Consider the following 20,441-nt stretch of genomic DNA (forward strand, 5'->3'; position numbering starts at 1 on the left):
TTTCCTGGAAACTGCAGACAGTACAATTGTTTATCATGTTTATGATGACGAGGAAAGCACATCTCGAAGTTGATGTACAGAGTATATTTAAGAGATCACCTCCACTAAGCCATATATACTATCAATGTCATGTCAATAGCCTTTGATATTTTCTTTTGATTTCTTGCTGAAGAATGTAAATCACAAAGTTATCAGAATTCCATAGGATTCAAAAATCCTCTGCTGTGATTATCAATCGTTCTTGTACCCGTTATGGGTCTTCTTTCGTAAATTTGAGTCAAATGAAAATATAAAATTCTAAACAACAGTACTAGATACTCAATGTAATATTTTCTGCTGACGATCAAGAGATCAGTAAACATGCTGACATAATCTACCCAAAGTGACTTCATCTAGATAAATCTGCTCGTGCAATAATAACAGTCCTTGGTGTCCATTGTAGATATATGTGTGTTTACGTAATAGGGGAAAATTGCAACTTAAATCTGCTTACCCTTTCTGAGCACATGAGATCATCCCATTTTTGGTGGGGTTCGTGTAGCTCAGTTTTCTATGTGGTGATTTGTGTACTGTTTCGACTCATCGACTCATGAGTTAAAATGTCCGTTTCTTTCGCCTCTCTTTTCAAAATACATGTACCAACATATTTTGGTTGGCGATGCTCTCCTTCTTGCTTTCTTTGACGTCTGCATTTCACAATTTATAAAATATGCATTATCTGACTTATATACCGTCAAAAAAATATTGTTTTTTATAAAGATTTGCAAAATTTAGCATCCTATTTTACCGACCACACTGAAGTGAGATATTCCTTTCTAATGCGTTCAGGTTTTAATACGCCCTACGGCTCATTTAGAATGTGAAATAAAACTCACTAATTAATCTAGATATAATACTTGGAAATTATCATCCATACACAATAAAAATATTACTGTAACTGCATGAAGTAAGACACAAATGAATTATTACCTTCTGATTTCGGTGTATGAAAAATACAAGACACTTTGAAAGTAATTTATTGTACCAACTTAGTTAATGGAAAGGGGGGGGGGGAGAGGGGGGGGGTGGGGTGCTATGTTTTTTTTTTTTGTCTATTTGTAATGAAATTTTATCGCGGAAAAGAGATTATTTTTTTTATAATTTTAATTGTATCGAATGAAATATTCAGAATGATTTTCTTTTGAATAGCAATACATTTTTTAACAGATAATCAGGTTATAATTATATACCCTCCCCCCACCCGACCTCATTGTAAGGTACGTGAATGTTTTTCAATAGAATATAAGAATATTTTATTAGTTAATCATTTGATAGAGTAAAAGGTATACATAAATGTAAAAAAGTTAAGAACTGACACGAAGGGGGCACGAAATCGAAATCGTGATACATGTACATGTTACACGAAAACGAATATCAATACATGCAGGTCACAGTAGGATTTCCTATTCAGTGTGTATCGTCCTGAACATGCATGAAATATTTGCTACTGGACGTTAAGTAACCACCAATCAATCAACCTATTCAGTGTATATCAATAAGATTTTCAAAATCTTACACACGAATATGTTAAATCTGGCTTTAAAGTGTTATGAAAGTTTTACATTAAAATTCATTTCGCATATATGATAATGTCTCTGTATTGTAGCGATGAATTAACAAAACTTCTCATTATTTGTTTCTAAAATTAAAATACGGGCAATGTCGATTTTTTTTCCACCTATCATAGATTGAACTTTAAAAAATAAATTCCCAAATCGGCAACAGAAACTTTCAGACGAATATAATTTTGAAGTAAATTATAGTTTGCATTTTTATCAAGGAAAACAATGACCTCCCACAGGTCATTATTTTATACCTTGGAGCATATTTCATTGAAACATGGTATCGTCCGGGTTGATTCTTCGAAAGAATGACCTATCGTTCTGAAAGAAAATAACTCCATATAGGTATATAAATACACATGAGGGCACTTTAATGAACGCAACTTTGAATTACCATTTGTCAAAGTTTAGTGGTTTTATCCGATCCACCGACTTCCTCCATCATTAAAACAGACCGTCCCAAAATAGCCAATGATATTAAAAGTAACTTTAAACACCAAAAATCGATCAATCTTAACGAGACTTCAAACCTTTTACCTCAAGGTAAATATATCCATATTTGTTTTACAATTTATAAAAAAATCGAAATTGGTTTTACCTTTGATATAAATGTAGAATCTGTTTATGTGGCACATGGAACAACACTTAAGAGTATTTTTGTTTACAAAAGAGGGGCGAAAGATAACATAGGGACAGTCAAAGTCATAGATAAAAAATAAACTGAAAAAAAAGAAAAAGACAAAAAATAGTACACAAGAAACAACATAGAAAACTAAAGACTAAGCAACACGACCCCCACCAAAAACTGGAGGAGATGTTAGATGCTCAGGAAGGGTAAGCAGATCCTACCCATAAGTAGCGACTGAGGGTAGGTAGGTAGACATTTTTTTCTGGAAAAAGAAATTGATGTGTCGTTAGTATTAAGTCATATTTTATTACTTAGTATCTGATTAAAAAAAAAAACTATTTCACATCAGAACAATAAAAGTTTTCGAGTAGGCTGCTATTTTCTTGGTCGATAGGGTTAGGACAAACACATATTACTTTTTCATCCTGGGCGCAGCACCTCAAAACAATGCGCGCGTGTTGCGTAACATTAAGTATGACACCTTGTCTTAACTTCTAACCTACAAAGTCATAGTAAAATGACTTAAAAGCTCATATGCTCATGTAAGACATTTCAATGTTACAAATGGTTTGTCCTGGAGGAGAGAACCTACGGTTTGTAATTCCACTACCCTTTATATATCTTTTATCGTTTGGTTTATCAAAATATTTTCACACACCTTCAGTAAAGCGTCTACATTGAAAAACTTTCTAGTGCACTTTATGTTTTGTTCTTAAGGATAATTTGTATCATCCTGCTCACTATTTAATTGTAAATTGCTTGAATATCCCTACAACTTTTACATTTGCATGTCTAATACCCTAAGGCTAAGCATATCAATTCCAAATTGCATTTAGAAGATCGTTTTATAGTGGAGACATCTGTTTTAGTCCATTTAAGGTAGATAGGGTGTCTTCCTCCATCTTGGATTTTGAAATACCAGAAAACAATCGGTCTAGATCTTTAATAAAAGGTGCAAATTTTGAGAGTAGTAGGTAATTCATGTGTAAGAATTTTCATTTCAATATAGAAAATGACATATTTTATCATATTTATGGTTGTATTTTACAAAAAAACGGAATACTTTTGTTTGATTCTTTTTTTTCCAACTTTGCCACATAAGGGGAGGCAACTCAAATGTAAGGGCAGATAATTCAGATAAAGGTACTTTTACAAAAGAATGTGTTAGGAATTTACCTATTTTATTATGTAGCAAGAAAACGGGTCCCGTGACCCCATTTTTTCTTTTTCTTATCTGAAAGCATACTATTAGAGCTATCTTCTCATATTTTATCTCAAAACTCTATGGTGCAGTTTTCGTTTTATGGCAGAAAATTGGGTTTTCCATGCATAAGCTATACAAAATCTGTCAATTTTGCACAACCTGTAGCGTGAAATAAGCCCCGTGACCCATTCTTTTTATTATTTTTTTTTAAAAAGCATGATATAAACTACATTTTGGCAAATTATTAAAAAAATCTATGGATTATAATTTAGACACCCCATCTACCTTAAACTTTGCACTCTGATATTATTTTTAAGTTATCGGTCAAAACACAGAGGAATTTGTGACTTCATAAACCAACGTTACCCCCAGTAACGTAACATAATTATATAACTGTAAGTGGTTATTTTGAATGAAAGAATAAGATGTTATAACACAAATTGAAGAAAAAATACATGTAGGAAAGAAGACATCATATATACTAGTACATGTACGTACAAATATCATTTCACTTCAAAACTTGCAAAATTGATTGTTGCTCTACAAGAAAAAAATGTATTGATCAAATATGGCTGTGTTACATCGCTAGTATACACACACATGCATATTGAAAAATTTAAAGGCATTCTTGGACCTAGTTATATTGAAAGTTATGTGCATTTCATGCTTAAGAAAATAAAAACCTTACCTTGAATATTTGTTTTTGGCAATCTGCACCGATGTTCCTCTTTGCTTAAAAAAGTTTAAATCACCTATTGTTGTTTAGATATCTAGTGTCGATGTAAATTAATACGGTTCATAACATTTATTATGTAAGTGGAGCCTCACGAACCTCTTTCACAGCTTAGTTTATTTTGATACCTTTTGCTGAAAGGAAAAAAAAGCAAAATCCTGTAAAGTTGTTAGTATTCTGAAACATCAATTGAATTTAGATTTATCATTTTCCGCTTGCACAAGCTTGTTCTGAGAGTAAACAACTTGTGGTTTTAATGCCAAATGTTGCATTAAGGTTATAATAAACCCAAAGATCAATAGCGCCAGGACAAGAATTATTACAAACAACAAAAAAAGTAGATCTCAACTTGTTCTTGTTATATATATATATATATATAAACAAGCATTTTTTGAAGGGTTTTTGTAGTTTCCGGACATAACATGTGTGTAATTGTATGGATCCCTCTGAAATTGTACCACAAGGTTCCATATCACAAAGGGAGGGCTGTGATTTAGGGGTAATTGCCAGAAACGTTCATGAATAAAGGGCCTAAATAAGCATTTTTCTAGTTTCCAAACAACAACTTGTGTTTAAGTGTATGAATCTCTCTGAAATTGTACTCGAGTTCCATACATCAAAAGGCCTAGGATAGCTGTGATTGAGTTTGGGAGTTATCTAAACGTTTGGGTCGATTACTCCCAAACTCAATCACAGCTATCCTAGGCCTTTTGATGTATGGAACTCGAGTACAATTTCAAAAGGGGCCAAAAGAGGGACGAAAGATACCAGAGGGACAGTCAAACTCATAGATCGAAAACAAACTGACAACGCCATGGCCAAACATAAAAAGACAAACAGACAAATAATAGTACAGATGACACAACATAGAATACCAAAGACTAAGCAACACGAACCCCACCAAAAACTTGGGGTGATCTCAGGTGCTCCGGAAGGGTAAGCAGATCCTGCTCCACATGTGGCACCCGTCGTGTTGCTTATGTTATTACAAATCCGGTAAATAGTCTAATTCGGTAAGTCACATTCGTGAAAAGGGAGGGTATTGTAGTTACGACATAAGGAACATATCCGATATCATCTGTGAAACAGTTAATCCATAACGGTCAACCAACTCGTGATGGCGTCCGTAAAATTTACGAAGGGATGATTTCAACTTCCCCATTTGGAACTCTTGGTTTAATAGCTTCCTTGTGAGCAGCAATCCTCTATCAAGGAAATCATGATAGGAAACAAAAGCCCGGAAATATCGTATCAATTGGGAGATATATATTCCGTATGCAGGCGCTGCTGGAATGTTGCTACATAGAAATGGAAAGTTCACAATTGGGAAGCTGAAATCATCTCTTTTGTCGTAAAGTTTTGTTTTCAACCGACCCTCATTGTCAATTTCTAGATGTAAGTCAAGATATGAGGCAGACTTAACTGTATCTGTAGTATCCTTTATCTCTAGTTCGATGGGATAAATTCGTTCAACATAGTCACCAAATATTTAGTATTATTTAGTGAGAGAACATCATCTATATAGCGGAACGTAGAGTTAAAGGATATTGCTAACTTCTTATCTTTCTTCCTAAGAAGTTCCTGTATGAAGTCAGCACGCATGTGTCTTGTTTCCAGACAACAACTTGTGTTAAAATTGATGGAACCCCTAGAAATTGTTCATTTTTCCTGAAAAGAAAATAATCTTCAAACTTTAAAAAAAAATTTTTGGTGGTTGGTACTTTTTTCTTCAAGATTTTTAAAAATTTCAAATTTCTGAAACCACTTATTTTTCGGGGGGACAACTCTTTGAATTTTTTTTATCATAATTTTGGGTTTTTTTTCCAAATATTTTCCATTTTTACATTGATTATTTCTGATGTATATATAAATGCATCAACTTCTAATATGGCAGGAGATACACACCAAACAGGGTGTGTAAATGGTTTTATCCTGATTATGAGTTATATCTCGCAATTTTATTGGCTGATTTTGTCCCAATAAATTTCTGTACAATTTTTCATTACGTCAAATAGAATTATCACCCTTATACCATTGACCTAAAAATCTATTTTTTTTTGTTTTTTTAGTTGCTTAATAGTCCTTATATTTTTAATTTTCACAGTTTTAGATGAAATAAATACATTTATTTGGTTGATATTGTCCTAATAATTGAATTAGAATATAAAATTGTAATATAACAAAATGAGGATGAATTCGTTACAAAGTATACAATTGTCCTAATACAAAATTTATCGGGTCAATAAAATTCATATCGGGTTTGGCGTCGCCTCAACCGATATAAATTTTTTATTGACCCGATAAATTCTCGTATTAGGACAATTGCACACTGTGTAACTTATAATGTCTTTACAGATTAACTAAAATATTGGACAACAGCACAACTGAAAAAATTTTTCGTGTGCTTTTTTTTTATGCTGAATCTTACCATGTTGTTAGCTTTTGGATATCAAATCATACAAGGTAAATTAAATAGTAACAAGCTTAAATAGTGTGTCCAAACTTGCCCCAACTGTTCAGGATACGACCTAATTCTTGGTCGTACCAGGTTGCGCCTGGCGAAGCATTTTATTAAAATTACGTCTCATAATCGAACACACCTCGTGTTCAGTGGTTGTCGTTTGTTGATGTGGTTCATAAGTGTTTCTCGTTTCTCGTTTTTTTTTTATATAGATTAAACCGTTGGTTTTCATGTTTTAAGGGTCTTACACTAGTCATTTTTAGGGCCCTTTATAACTTGCTGTTCGGTGTAAGCCACGACTCCGTGTTGAAGACCGTACTTTGGCATTTGATGGTTTACTTCACAAAGTGTGACTTGGATGGAGAGTTGTCTCGTTGGCACTCATACCACATCTTCTAATATCTTTACCAATTCCTTATTCACACCCAATAGAAACCACTTATGAATAGTTATCAAAGGTACCAGGATTATAATTTAATACGCCAGATGCGCGTTTCGTCTACATAAGACTCATCAGTGACGCTCATATATGAATGAAATAACCGATTTCCTTTCTTTACAAGTGTCAGTCTTTACGTAAATATTTGATATGCTTAGGTGAAGTCGATTATCTCCCTTATTTCAAAAGCAAAGACATAGAAATTGTATATTTTTTTGGAATCCGTGAAAAGTAAACTGATACAATGTCAGATGACATTCGAAGTGACTATTTTAAACGGGAAGTATCTTATCATCTCCTTGTTTAAAGAAAAGACTAATAAAATGTTGTTTAACGAAATATGTATGCATGAAATTCAGATATGTTTTCTAATATCGTATACTTTGCATCAAGTAAGATTATTTATATTATTATAATTATTCTGTAGGAAAATGAAGAAAAAGTAACAGAGATGAATTATGAAGAAAAAATGATTATTGCATACGAGGCAGTTGTATCGAAGAAAATGTCCTTTAAGGAAGCATGCACGAAATTCAAGACTCCTGATAGCACACTACGAGATAGAGTGAAAAGAGGAAATCCTACGAAATGGGGGAGAAGAGGACAAAATGCAACCCTGGATCAAAATCAATCAGAAAAATTGACCAAATGTATAATGATGCTGTTGAAACAGGGATATAATTACACAATTGATGAACTGTGTACGTTATCAAGTCAATATGTTGTAAGCCTTGGCAAGCGTAAGCATGATAAACCAGTCACAAAACATTGGCTTTATTTGTTGTGTGATAACTTTCCTCAGCTTAAAGAATTGAGGATTAAACTTGCACAAATGGATAGAACCCAAACACGTGATTTGACACGTGTCTCAAGTTTTTTTTCATATTTGTCTTCTTGTGTGAACAAACATGACTTATCCGAGAAGCCTTGTTCAATTTATAGTTTAAGCATTACAAAATTGTCTTACTCATGGCCTTATGCAATCAGAGAGGTCCCTTCTCATGAAGAAGCAATCACTTTGTTTATTTGTGCAAATGGCGCTGGCAACGTTATCCCTCCGTGGTATGTTTTTCCCGAGGGAAAATCAAATTTGGATATAAATCGTCTACAAGAAGATTGTAAACCAGGTTTAAGGTTTCCAGCAGAAGAGAAATTGTTTCCATCGGAGATATTTTTAAAATATCTGAGAACTCATTTCCTTCGCCACACGCTACCTCGGGATCATAAAATTCTTCTCGTTGACGGACATGACCTGTATGTCTCTGTTGAAATATTGGAATGGGCAGAAAAAAACCAAATCACTTTTATTGTTCTTCCTGCAGATGAGTACAAGACCATTCAGCCATTACAAGTTGATTGTTTAAGTGCTTTTGAACGTAAGTTTACAGACAACTGTAAAGCTAGCGTGTCAGGTTCGCAGTTGGAAAGATCTGCTTTATTTTAAGCTGTTACAGATGCATACCAACATGCATTCACATGTGAAGAAATTTAGCGTTCTTTCAGAATGTCAAAAATATTCCCGATTCCTACGGAAATGATTTGACAGAATTGAACTTTCTGTAGCCAATATCAAATACCATCGCTGTTAAGAATTAAAACTAAAAATTGTAAAGACTACGATACATTGAAGAAATATCAGTGTATTTACATATGAATGATTTTTATCTGTTTGACAAAGAAGAAAAGTAAGAGAAATACGTTCTGATCAATTTACAAACTATTTAAAGCCAACACATAATTCTACTTGAACAGTAACTTGTGACACATTGTGTGTTGAAATCATTTTATCTGACTCTGTATTTGGAATGAAATAAAAAAGTTTTTAGAATGTTGTATCCTGTATGGAAGTTACCTGACGACATGCTTTAGAATATTTTGCACATAATCTAACAGTCATGACCCCCTGGTTAACCGACATACATATATATATATATATTATGTATTTAAAATTAAACATAATTTCTGTTCTCATGTTTTTCACATAATAATTTTTTTTTCAATCGTGACGGCTTTATTTTATTAATAACCTTCCTGGAAGACAGTGGATGGGTCTATGCTGGTTTATTCATGTCCACCTTATCATTTCCTTTTGTAACTTTTTTATTTTATTTTCTCTTAAAAGAAACAAAAAATACATGTATTATAATGTTTAACATAATTATATGAACGAAGAAGAAACTTTAATGAATAATCAACTACTACAAGTCGAAGAAAGTCTGACGATATGGCCAAAATGAAAATCGACGAAATGACAAAAAAAAAAAACAGACAAATCAATATGACAGAGAAAACTAAAGATTGAACAACGTCAATCAGACAAACCAAAGCTGGGTTAGTTTAAACAATATTTTATTTTCAAAAGTGCACAAAATACTATTATACAATAGAAATACAGGGATTCAGAAACAAGAAGGACTTATATATATTAAATCCGTCTCCCTAAAAACTGGATTGAGTGTATCTGTGGTTTCTCCACAAGTGAAAGGTATGACACCACAGTTAGGTGTGTAGTTTCGCATTTTTGCCCCGGTGGGTTTTTCAAATATGAGAGCTAATGTGCAATAAAATTCATTTTTGGAAAGCTGAAGATTAAAATAGCCCTCATCGTCATGATAGGGGGTTTATAGGAGCATCATAATTATGTTATGTATGTACTTTGGGCAGTTTCTGTATGACAGTCCGTATTTTCATATCCATACCAAACATTGGATCGGCTGTTATTGTAATGTTTTTCCAACTTTTTGTCGCACGAACTTCACTCAAAGGCATTGCAATTCAAGTTTGAACCAAAATTATAATTGTATAGGAATGTTACAGCGTTGATCTCGGGCGCACATCTTTAATAATTGTGCATCGGTCAACGATTTTTACCCGAAAGAAAATGATAAGATGATTTATTCTAATTAAATGGTAAATAATGACTTGACTATGCATGTATTATTAGGCAGTTAAGCTGCATAATGCTACCACCCTAGATTTGTGTTCTTCCCACTGAATGGTGTAAAAAGTGCTATTGTTATTATCTAGCTGGCTAATATGTTAATAATAACTAATTGGGCACGTTTTCCATACTTTCAATTCTGGAATACAACAAATATGACCAGAAAAACCTTAAATGATCGTCGAACCACCCAAAATTTTTGAAGTTGCACATAGGAAGTAGTGCTCAATAGAAATTCGTACGTAGTTTATTATCCTATGTACTTTTGGCTAAGATGTCAAAGAACAATTGTATGAAGTATTTCATCGCCGAAAATCTCTAATTACAAATCGTTTACCTTGCCCAAATGGCAAACGGCGCAGCAATATTGTTCATGTACACCAAATCTCTATGATAGAGGAAATAAAGTTATACATAGTAGTCTACCGTGGCGGTAAATTTAACTTACACGAAACGTAAGCTAGTAAGTATTCTGATGTTATAAAGTAAGTTTTGTTTATCATGAACTTTTTTTCGTTTAAGAAGATTGTGATTAATCAATTAATTTCAATTAAATGTATGCACATTTAAATTCCTTTCTTTTATTAAGTTATTCCGTTCATCACTGAACTTGCCGAATAAAGTTGTTGTTGTTTTATGAATGACATAGATGAAAATCGACGTTGATCGGATGTTTTATAAAATGTGGACAACTCGTCCCCGAGACAAGTCGGACTGAGTCCAATCGGACCGCTTGTCAGATTTACTTAGGGTTTCATAAAATGTTAGACTAACATGATTGTCTAGCGGAGCCACCAATCTTTCGTTTGTGCCTTGGGGTCTACTTAGGGGTATTTTGAGGGGCCTAAAGAAGGGAGGGGTTTAATATAGAACCCTATAGGATTTTATTTTTTTTCAATTTTCAAATGACTATTTCTTGAAAACAGTAAGTGATAGACACACACGGTCTTCAGTAATAATAACAGGACAATAGAACAAATCAAATAAAATATAGGGTGAGTCCCTGGGGGTCATCCCACCCCCTTCAATTTTAAAATGTGCTTTTATCGTGTAAACGGTCGCGATCCCCACCCTTAAACCATATATATACTTGTATGGGACAATAAAACAAATCAAATGAAAATTTGGGGGAATCCCCAGCGTCAACCCATCCCCTTCTGTTTGAGAACTTGTAAACGGTCGAGATCCCCACCCCTACTGCATACACATTCTTGTATGGAACAGTAAAACAAATGAAATGAAAGATAGGGGAGTCCACAGGGGTCCCCCCCTTGTTTTTTGAAAATTTGTAAACGGTCGAGATCCCCACCCCTAAACAGTAAATATTCATGTATGGGACAAGATAACAAATCAAATGAAATAAAGAGAGAGTCCTTGTTGTCACCCCCACCCCTTTCTTTTTGAAAACTTGTAAACGGTCGAAATCCCAAATCCTGCACCATATATATTCTTGTATGGGACAATAAAACAAATCAAATGAAATATAGGGGGAGACCACAGGGGTCACCCCACCCCCTTCTTTTTGAAAACTTGTAAACGTTCGAAATCCCCACCCCTAAACCATATATATTCATTTACGGGACAAGATAACAAATCAAATGAAATATAGGGGAGTTCCTGGGGTCACCCCCACCCCCTTATTTTTGGAAACTTGTAAACGGTCGAGATCCCCACCCCTAAACCATATATATTCATTTATGGGACAATAAAACAAATCAAATGAAATATAGGGGGAGTCCACGGAGCTCACCCCCCCCCCCCCCCCCCCTTATTTTTGAAAACTTGTAAACGGTCGAGATCCCCACCGCTAAACCATATATATTCATTTATGTGACAATAAAACAAATCAAATGAAATATAGGGGGAGTCCACCGGGGTCAGACCCACCCCCATTATTTTTGAAAACTTGTAAACAGATTAGATCCCCACCCCAAAACCATATATATTTTTGTATGGGACAATAAACAAATGAAATAAAGGGCAAGTCCCCTGGGGATCACTCCCCCCCCCCCCCCCTTTTTGAGAACTTGTAAACGGTGAAATACCCAACCCTAAACCATATTTATTCCTGTTCATCATTTCAAGAAGATTTGAATGACATACAGGGTCATTCTCCTAGGGGTCACATATGCATATCACTTTACTAGACCTAACCAATTTGTACTGGACTTTGCTCAATGTCAGGCGACCATGGGAATGAAGAATTATGGGAGCTCTGTTTAGAAGACTTCGTAACAGCATCCTGTTACAATTATTTCTTGTTTATTATAAAATTTAACTGATGCAAAAATAAGTCTAGGTTAATTGAATTTACTTTACTTATTTTTTTAATTATTTCTGGGCCTATAAAAACTTTTATTTATGGCTCATTTTAAAGAAAACATATAAGTCTTTCAAGCTGTGTAAAGCCCAAGAATGTTTGACCAACTGTTTTATAATCACCTGTCATTTTACTCCAAACTTGGGATGGAGTGACATCATGGACTTGGTGAAGGTAAGGGTCATTTGCATTTACTATGGGCAGGTCAATCAGACCTCACCTTTGATCCCTGTAGTAGTAAACCTTTGGCTGATTTGTGTCTCATAACTTTTGTACTGTAGAACCCAAACACAGTGTTCCTGCCAGGGAAGCAAGTCCATTCATACTATTACAAACTCGTACTACGTCAACTTGTACCACTAAAAGTCAACTGGTACCAACGTTAACTACCAACTAGAACAACTGCAATCATTGCGAACTTGTACCACTGCAAACTCATCATTAAAAATATACATTGATATATGCATTGCTTTTGAAAACCTTGATAAAATAATCAATTCATTAAATGAACATACATATACAATATACGAATGTTTAATGTTTGTTCTTTCAAATCTTTAAAAAAAATAAATGTGGATAGTGTCCACATGTGGACACAGATGATGACCCGCTTGCATATCATATAGTTATAAAGGGACATAACCTAAGAACGGTAAAAGTGACGCTACCCAAATTTGAACTTGATCTGAGTTTTGTGGTAATAAGCATTGTGTGTGAGTCTCATAACATTTGGTTGAGGCTAACTTAAGTAGAGAACAGAAACTAAAAATTCAGCGATTTTTCTATTTGTAAACTCCCATAACTCTAGAACGGTTGTGTATAAGCTTTATAACATTTGGTTGAGACAAACTAAAGTTAGAGAACAGAAACGAAAAATTCAGCAATTTTTATGTTTATAAAGGGACATAACTCAAGAATGGTAAAAGTGTCGCCACCAAATTTCGTACTTAATCTGTATTATGTAGTAATAAGCATTGTGTATAAAGTTCATAGCATTTGGTTGAGGCAAACTAAAGTTAGAAAACGGAAACAAAAAATTTGTACTTGATCTTAGTTTTGTGGTAATGAATATTGTGTATAGGTTTCATAATGTTTGGTTGGGGCAAACTTAAGTTACAGAATGGAAACTAAAAATTTTGCAATCTTTCGATTTATAAAGGGGCATAACTCAATAATGGTTAAAGTGACACTATCCAAATTCAATGGACAGTGATCCGTTTATTTGGCAATCGCCTATGGCAGTCAGCAGGGTTTAAGAACATGTGTTGTTCGACCTGTTAGTCAAATGCGTTTTGTTAAAATATACTTTTTCACTTTTTTGGTCTTTTGGAAAATGTTGTTTGTGCTGTATTTAGATCCCTCTTACAAGAAAATTGTTTTGCATGCACACGTATAAAAATTGCGGTTTTTATCCAACTCAATCATAGGTTTGAACGTTGTTTTCAATTTAGACTTGTATATATAGATATATAAATATTCCAATCTACTAATGAAATCAAAATCATTAACTTTTTTCCTAACTTTTTTATTTTCCCGCATTTGCACAGAAATATCTTTCTTTCTTCCGGTCTCGTTTGTCTATCACTAACAACAGGACCAACATCGGAAACATTACGGTAATTCCGTCTCTTTTTATACGACGGCAAAAAATTTTGCGGTCGAATATTGGTATCACGTCGTCGGCGTCGTCGTTTTCTCGCAATAACTTTAGTATAAGTAAATATAAATCTATGAAATTTAAACACAAGGTGTATTTATTTTTAGAAGTTACTATTTTAAAAATGCTGATGAAGGTAATTTAATTTTTGCCATGATTTTTTATGTCATTTTCTATTTTAGATGTGTATGATGTACTTAAATGGGTTATTATGGTTGCAAACTCAATTGGAAATTTGAAATGAGATTATGACCATATCTTGAGGGAAGAATTTTTTTGGAAAGGGGGAGGTTAAACAAAAAATGGGGGGGGGGGGGGGAGAATTTGTTCTCAAGATTTCAGAAATTAAAAAGAAAATTTCTTTAAATATTATTTTTTTGGCAAATAAGGGGGATTATATTTTTTGTGGGGGAGGGGGTCAATTCGCAACCGCATAGTGTATTGAACGAACGCGTGTCTGTCGTACATACAAAATTTAATCCTGGTATCTATGATGATTTATTAACAACCACTGGGTCGATGCCACTGCTTTTGTGGTAAATTTTAATTCCCCGAGGGTATCACCAGTCCAGTAGTCAGCACTTCTGTGCTGACATCAATTATCATTGATATGGTCATATTTATATATTAACTGTTTACAAAACTTTTGAATTGTTGACATACTAAGGCTTTTCTATCTCAAGAATAGCTTACCTTAGCTGTATTTGGCAAAACTTTTTCTGGAATTTTGGTCCTCAATGCTCTTCAACTTCGTACTTTATTTGGCTTTTTTTTTTAACTTTTTTGAATTCGAGCGTCACTGGTGAGTCTTTTGTAGACGAAACGCGCGTCTGGCGTAAATACAAAATTTAATCCTGGTATCTATGATGAGTTGATTTGCACAAAAGCAAATGAATGAATAGAAATTCAAATCAAATAACAAATTCAAGTTCTTTAACTTCAGTTATTCTGTGTCAGAAACCTATTATATGTCTATAATAAATATTTAATTACAATCCAAATTCAGACCTGTATCAACTTAATCAAGTGCGAATATTGTGTCTATTTTTTGTCCCAACTGTTCATGGTTGAACCTCTGCGGTCATATCCAGCTGCGCTCTGCGAAGTAATTTATTTAACATTAAAATAATATTAAAAAAAAAAATAATTGATACGGACTTCATTCCCTTTCATATTCATATTCAGTCCTTTGTTTAAAAATGAAAGTAAAAAATCATGCTTCAACAGTGCAGAAAATAAATAATCGATCCAAGATTCCTCCTCCTTGTGTGTGTAATGTACAGTACAAGTCCAAAAATATATCCAACTTTCAGAAAAATTGCATGTATACATCATACGAATTTAGCCAATACACATCCATACCCCTATAGACAAGTCAAAAGATTTTCCGAAAACTGTAAATACTACCTTTTTGCACCTGGCCTTATCACTCTTTCCATATCAAAATCAGTTAAAATAAAACATCCAAATATTTATTCCAGCTCTCTTCTTTCATTTCCACCCCATAAAAACTAAGAAAAATATATGAGAAAGGGAAAGAAAAAAAGTAAAGAAAAAATACACTTTAATTAAAGGGAACTATATGACAACGCAAAGCGGGATCATTAATTGTGGTCTGGGGTCATGTGCTAAATATAATGAACGTCCGTTGTACACCTATTAGGTTGTTTTCTTTTGGGTTTAAAAATTATTTTTACGCCAAATGATTCTATGAACATACAGACATCCAAAGTGATTTAAGTCTGTAAACCGGAAATGTAGGATTTTTTAGGATGTGTAAACTAAAGACCGAAAAAATCAAGGTAGCGTCATGTCTGACCTACAATCATACTCTAAACATGCTAAAGAAGATTTCGTACAAGGAAACCTTGAAATGTTTTATGAGCTCCTTTTATGACCGTTTGATTTCTAAGAAAGGGTAAGTGAAGAGAATCACAGACTTTGAACTTGTTTTATTTTATACTTAGACTTTTCATTCTTATAGAAATCTATCAGTATCGTGAGGGTAGGATATATAGTCCAAATATAAACGCCGAAAATTTCTATATTTATCAATATCTATCAATATATTTAAAAAAAAATTAAAATCACTTTACTTTCTGTATATTAAAATAAAAATGTCAATGCATATTTTTTTTAATATATTTGTTCTAATAATATTTTTTTTAAGTTTTCTTGTCGCTAAATAGTCTTCTTGTCGCTAAATTTATTCTTCTTGTCGCTTCTTGACGCTTCTTGACGTTTCTTGTCGCTTCTTGTCGCTTCTTGACGCTTCTTGTCGCTAATTAGTGAGACCCGTTCAAAATGTTGTTGTTCTGCTTGTAGATAAGATTTTTCATATTTTAGAAGTTGCTCTAACATGTTATTATGCCTTAGATTTTTGCATGTGTGCTATATTTTATTTGTGCTTAATTTTAGTTGTGCTTAAATTTTAGGTGTGCTTCAGCTTTGGCTTTAGATATGTATTTTAGCAGTGCTTTGCATGTATTTCAATATGCCTGTGCTGATATATATCCTGTCTGCATGTTGTGTGTTTTAATGTTGTGTTTGTGTTACTTTATATGCGGTAAAAAGAGCTTATGTTTGTATTGTTAAATGTGAACCGAATCAAAATAAAACTTTCGTATTCGTATTCGTATTAGCACAGGAATAGGAAATTCTATCAATAAAATTCTGTAAATAATAAAGTCGACTATCAACAAAGCTTCTCGTAGAGAAGCGGAAATTCTATCAATAAAATTCTGTAAATAATAAAGTCGACTATCAATAGAGCTTCTCGTAGAGAAGCGACTACGAGAAGCTTAATTGATAGTCGACTTTATTATTTACAGAATTTTATTGATAGAATTTCCGATTGCGACTACGAGAAGCTCTATTGATAGTCGACTTTATTATTTACAGAATTTTATTGATAGAATTTCAGATTCCTGTGCTAATAGATAACAGGAATCGGAAATTCCTGTGCTAATAGATAACAGGAATCAGAAATTCTATCAATAAAATTCTGTAAATAATAAAGTCGACTATCAATAGAGCTTCTCGTAGAGAAGCGACTACGAGAAGCTCTATTGATAGTCGACTTTATTATTTACAGAATTTTATTGATAGAATTTCCGATTCCTGTGGTATTAGTGAGGTCAGGGTGAAGATAAGGACCCAGCAGTTGCAATATTAAATGTATACGGGAGCGTCTTTTTACCACAGAATACCACAGAACTTCGAAATATAATTACTTCAGACATTATATTATTGTTACTGTTAATTCTTTTTATAATTTGACATTTATTATTCAAATAAACTAAATTTTTTGAGATGAAATAAAAGTCATTGGACAATATTTCAGATTTTTACTATTTATATTTTCAAACTGTACACAGCAAGGTATGTTACTAACAGATATCACAACACCTCATCTGTTAGTAGCATGCTTGAACATCTTGAATGGTCTACCCTACAAGAACGAAGGAAACATAGCCGCTTTATAATGATGTATATATATATAAGCTACAAAACAACTTTGTCAAAATCGATACATCCAGTAAGCTAATACTGAATGAACATCCTTCCAGACATAACAACGAAAAGGCACTTAGAATACCATCATGTAAAACAACTGTACGGAAGGAGTCGTTCTATCCTAGAACAATCAGAGAGTGGAACACCTTGCCCAACTCTACTGTCTCTCCGCCCTGAGTCCTGAATCCTTCAAGGCTCAGCTCCGTCATTAGAAGTAAATGCCATGTTTTTAATTGTAACCTGTATATATATTAAATTGCACCCATTCTCTTTTTGTTTATTAAATTTCAAAAATATTTCATGCGCTCACTCCAAAATGTGGCAGAATAGTCAACCAGTTGACGGTGGCCGCTTACCGGAAGAAGAAGAAGATGAAAACTCGTTAGGTTTTATAGATATTTACCTGAAGTTAATTAGCATTATGTTTTGACATTCTAATCTGATGATACCCTTGTTTATTCATCTATTCCTTATATTTCTACATGGATTTCTTAGAAAAGAGGGACAAAAAATACCAGAGAGACAGTCAAACTCACAGATCGAAAACAAACCGACAACGCCACAGCCAAAAAACAAAAAAGACAAACAGCCAAACAATAGCACACAAGACACAACACAGAAAACTAAAGACTAAGCAACATGAACCCCACCGAAAACTTGGGGTGATCTCAGGTGCTCAGGAAGGGTAAGCAGATCCTGCTCCACTTGTGGCACCCGTCGTGTTGCTCATGTTATTACAAATCTGGTAAATAGTCTAATTAGGTAGGTCACGACATAAGGAACATATCTGATATCATCTGTGAAACAGTTATTCCATTACGGTCAACCAACTCGTGATGCCGTCCGTAAAATTTAAGAAGGAATGATTTCAACTTCACCATTTGGAACTCTTGGTTTAATAGCTTCCTTGTGAGCAGTAACCCTCTATCAAGGAAATCATGATAGAAAATATAAGCCCGGGAATATCGTATTAATTGTGAGATATATACACTCTATGCAGGCGCTGCTGGAATGTTGCTACATAGAAATGGAAAGTTCACAATTGGGAAGCTGAAATCATCTCTTTTGTCGTAAAGTTTTGTTTTCAACCAACCCTCATTGTCAATTTCTAGATGAAAGTCAAGATATGAGGCAGACTTAACTGTATCTGTTGTATCCTTTATCTCTAGTTCGAAGGGATAAATGCGTTCAACATAGTCACCAAATTTTGAATTATTTAGTGAGAGAACATCATCTATATAGCGGAAAGTAAAGTTAAAGGATATTGCTAACTTCTTATCTTTCTTCCTAAGAAGTTTACAAATGACATACATTGTACAAGATTCAGATATACATTTATTATATGTCTCTGCAAGATTTTAGGAGGAATAAACCATTTATACCCTCCATAATCAGATGGCAATTAGAATTCAATCAATTGACAATTTTTTAAATAGTTGATTATTTTGAAATTTATTAACAGAATTGGGAGAACAAACTTAATCTTAGTAGTATAAATGGCGCCGGTAAAATTCATCATGTCAACTTTTCTCTTTATAGAAAAAGCATTTTTTTAATAGAAAAAGCATTTTATTAATAGATAAACATTTTTTAATAGAAAAAAAAATATTTATAAGAAAACATTTATTTATAGAAAATCATTTTTTTCTATAGAATAAATTGTTTTTAAAAGATTTTTATAAAATATAGTTTAGTATCTCAAAGGTCTCCAAATATAAAAAAAAATCTACCAAATAACAAGAAAAGTTATGATCATTAAAGTAATTTATATCTCATCCGGTCAATGGTCCTGTCATTAGTGTAGCCCGAATTATAAAAATAATATAATTCTGAATTATTAGTTTTGCATTTTGTAAATTAATTCAATGTTCTGTGGTATATTTAAGTAGTTTTATTGTTGAGCCTGCGACTTTTGTCGCAGAAAGCTCGACATAGGGATAGTGATCCGGGGGCGGCGGCGTTAGCTAACTTCTTAAAAGCTTTATATTTTAGAAGGTAAAAGATCTGGATGCTTCATACTTTGTATATGAATGCCTCATGTTACGAAGTTTCCATCAGTTACATGTCCAATGTCCTTGACCTCGTTTTCATGGTTCAGTGACTACTTGAAAAAAAAGTTAAGATTTTTTGTAATGTTAAATTCTCTCTTATTATAAGTAATAGGATAACTATATTTGGTATGTGCGTACCTTGCAAGGTCCTCATGCCCGTCAGACAGTTTTCACTTGACCTCGACCTCATTTCATGGATCAGTGAACAAGGTTAAGTTTTGGTGGTCAAGTCCATATCTCAGATACTATAAGCAATAGGTCTAGTATATTCGGTGTATGGAAGGACTAAGGTGTACATGTCCAACTGGCAGGTGTCATCTGACCTTGACCTCATTTTCATGGTTCAGTGGTTATAGTTAAGTTTTTGTGTTTTGGTCTGTTTTTCTTATACTGTATGCAATAGGTCTACTATATTTGGTGTATAGAATGATTGTAAGGTGTACATGTCTAGCTGGAAGGTGTCATCTGACCTTGACCTCATTTTCATGGTTCATTGGTCAAAGTTAAGTTTTTGAGTTTTGGTCTTTTTTTTCTAATACTATATATGCAATAGTTCAACTATATTTGGTGTATGGAAATATTTTATGATCTATATGTCAGTCACGCAGGTTTTATTTGACCTTGACCTCATTTTCAAGGTTCATTGCTCAATTTTGAGTTTTTGTGTTTTGGTCTGTTTTTCTATAACTATAAGCAATAGGTCAACTATATTTGTTGTATGGAAGAATTGTTAGCTGTACATGCCTGCCTAGCATGGTTCATCTGACCTTGACCTCATTTTCATGGTTCATTGGTCAATGTTTAGTTTACTTGGTTAATGTTAAGTTTATGTGACAGTTGTAATAAAGCTTTATATTTAGGACTATCAACATAATATCAATGATTAGTAA

At 33.5% G+C, this 20,441-nt stretch overlaps 1 protein-coding gene across 4 annotated transcripts in view; it reads left to right on the top strand.

The window, feature by feature from the left end:
* Window positions 1-15,785: 15,785 nt before the first annotated feature.
* LOC127712216 (zinc finger protein 33A-like) overlaps window positions 15,786-20,441 on the top strand; it is an 81,665-nt gene continuing 77,009 nt past the window's right edge. For all 4 annotated transcript variants that reach the window (XR_007986994.1, XM_052218526.1, XM_052218527.1 and 1 more), the window contains exon 1: window positions 15,786-15,902. The gene's annotated coding sequence lies outside the window, so the exon portion shown is untranslated. The remainder of the gene's footprint in view (window positions 15,903-20,441) is intronic.

The sequence above is a fragment of the Mytilus californianus genome, unplaced genomic scaffold, assembly GCF_021869535.1.
Source record: "Mytilus californianus isolate M0D057914Y unplaced genomic scaffold, xbMytCali1.0.p SCAF_8, whole genome shotgun sequence".
NCBI lineage: Eukaryota > Metazoa > Mollusca > Bivalvia > Mytilida > Mytilidae > Mytilus > Mytilus californianus.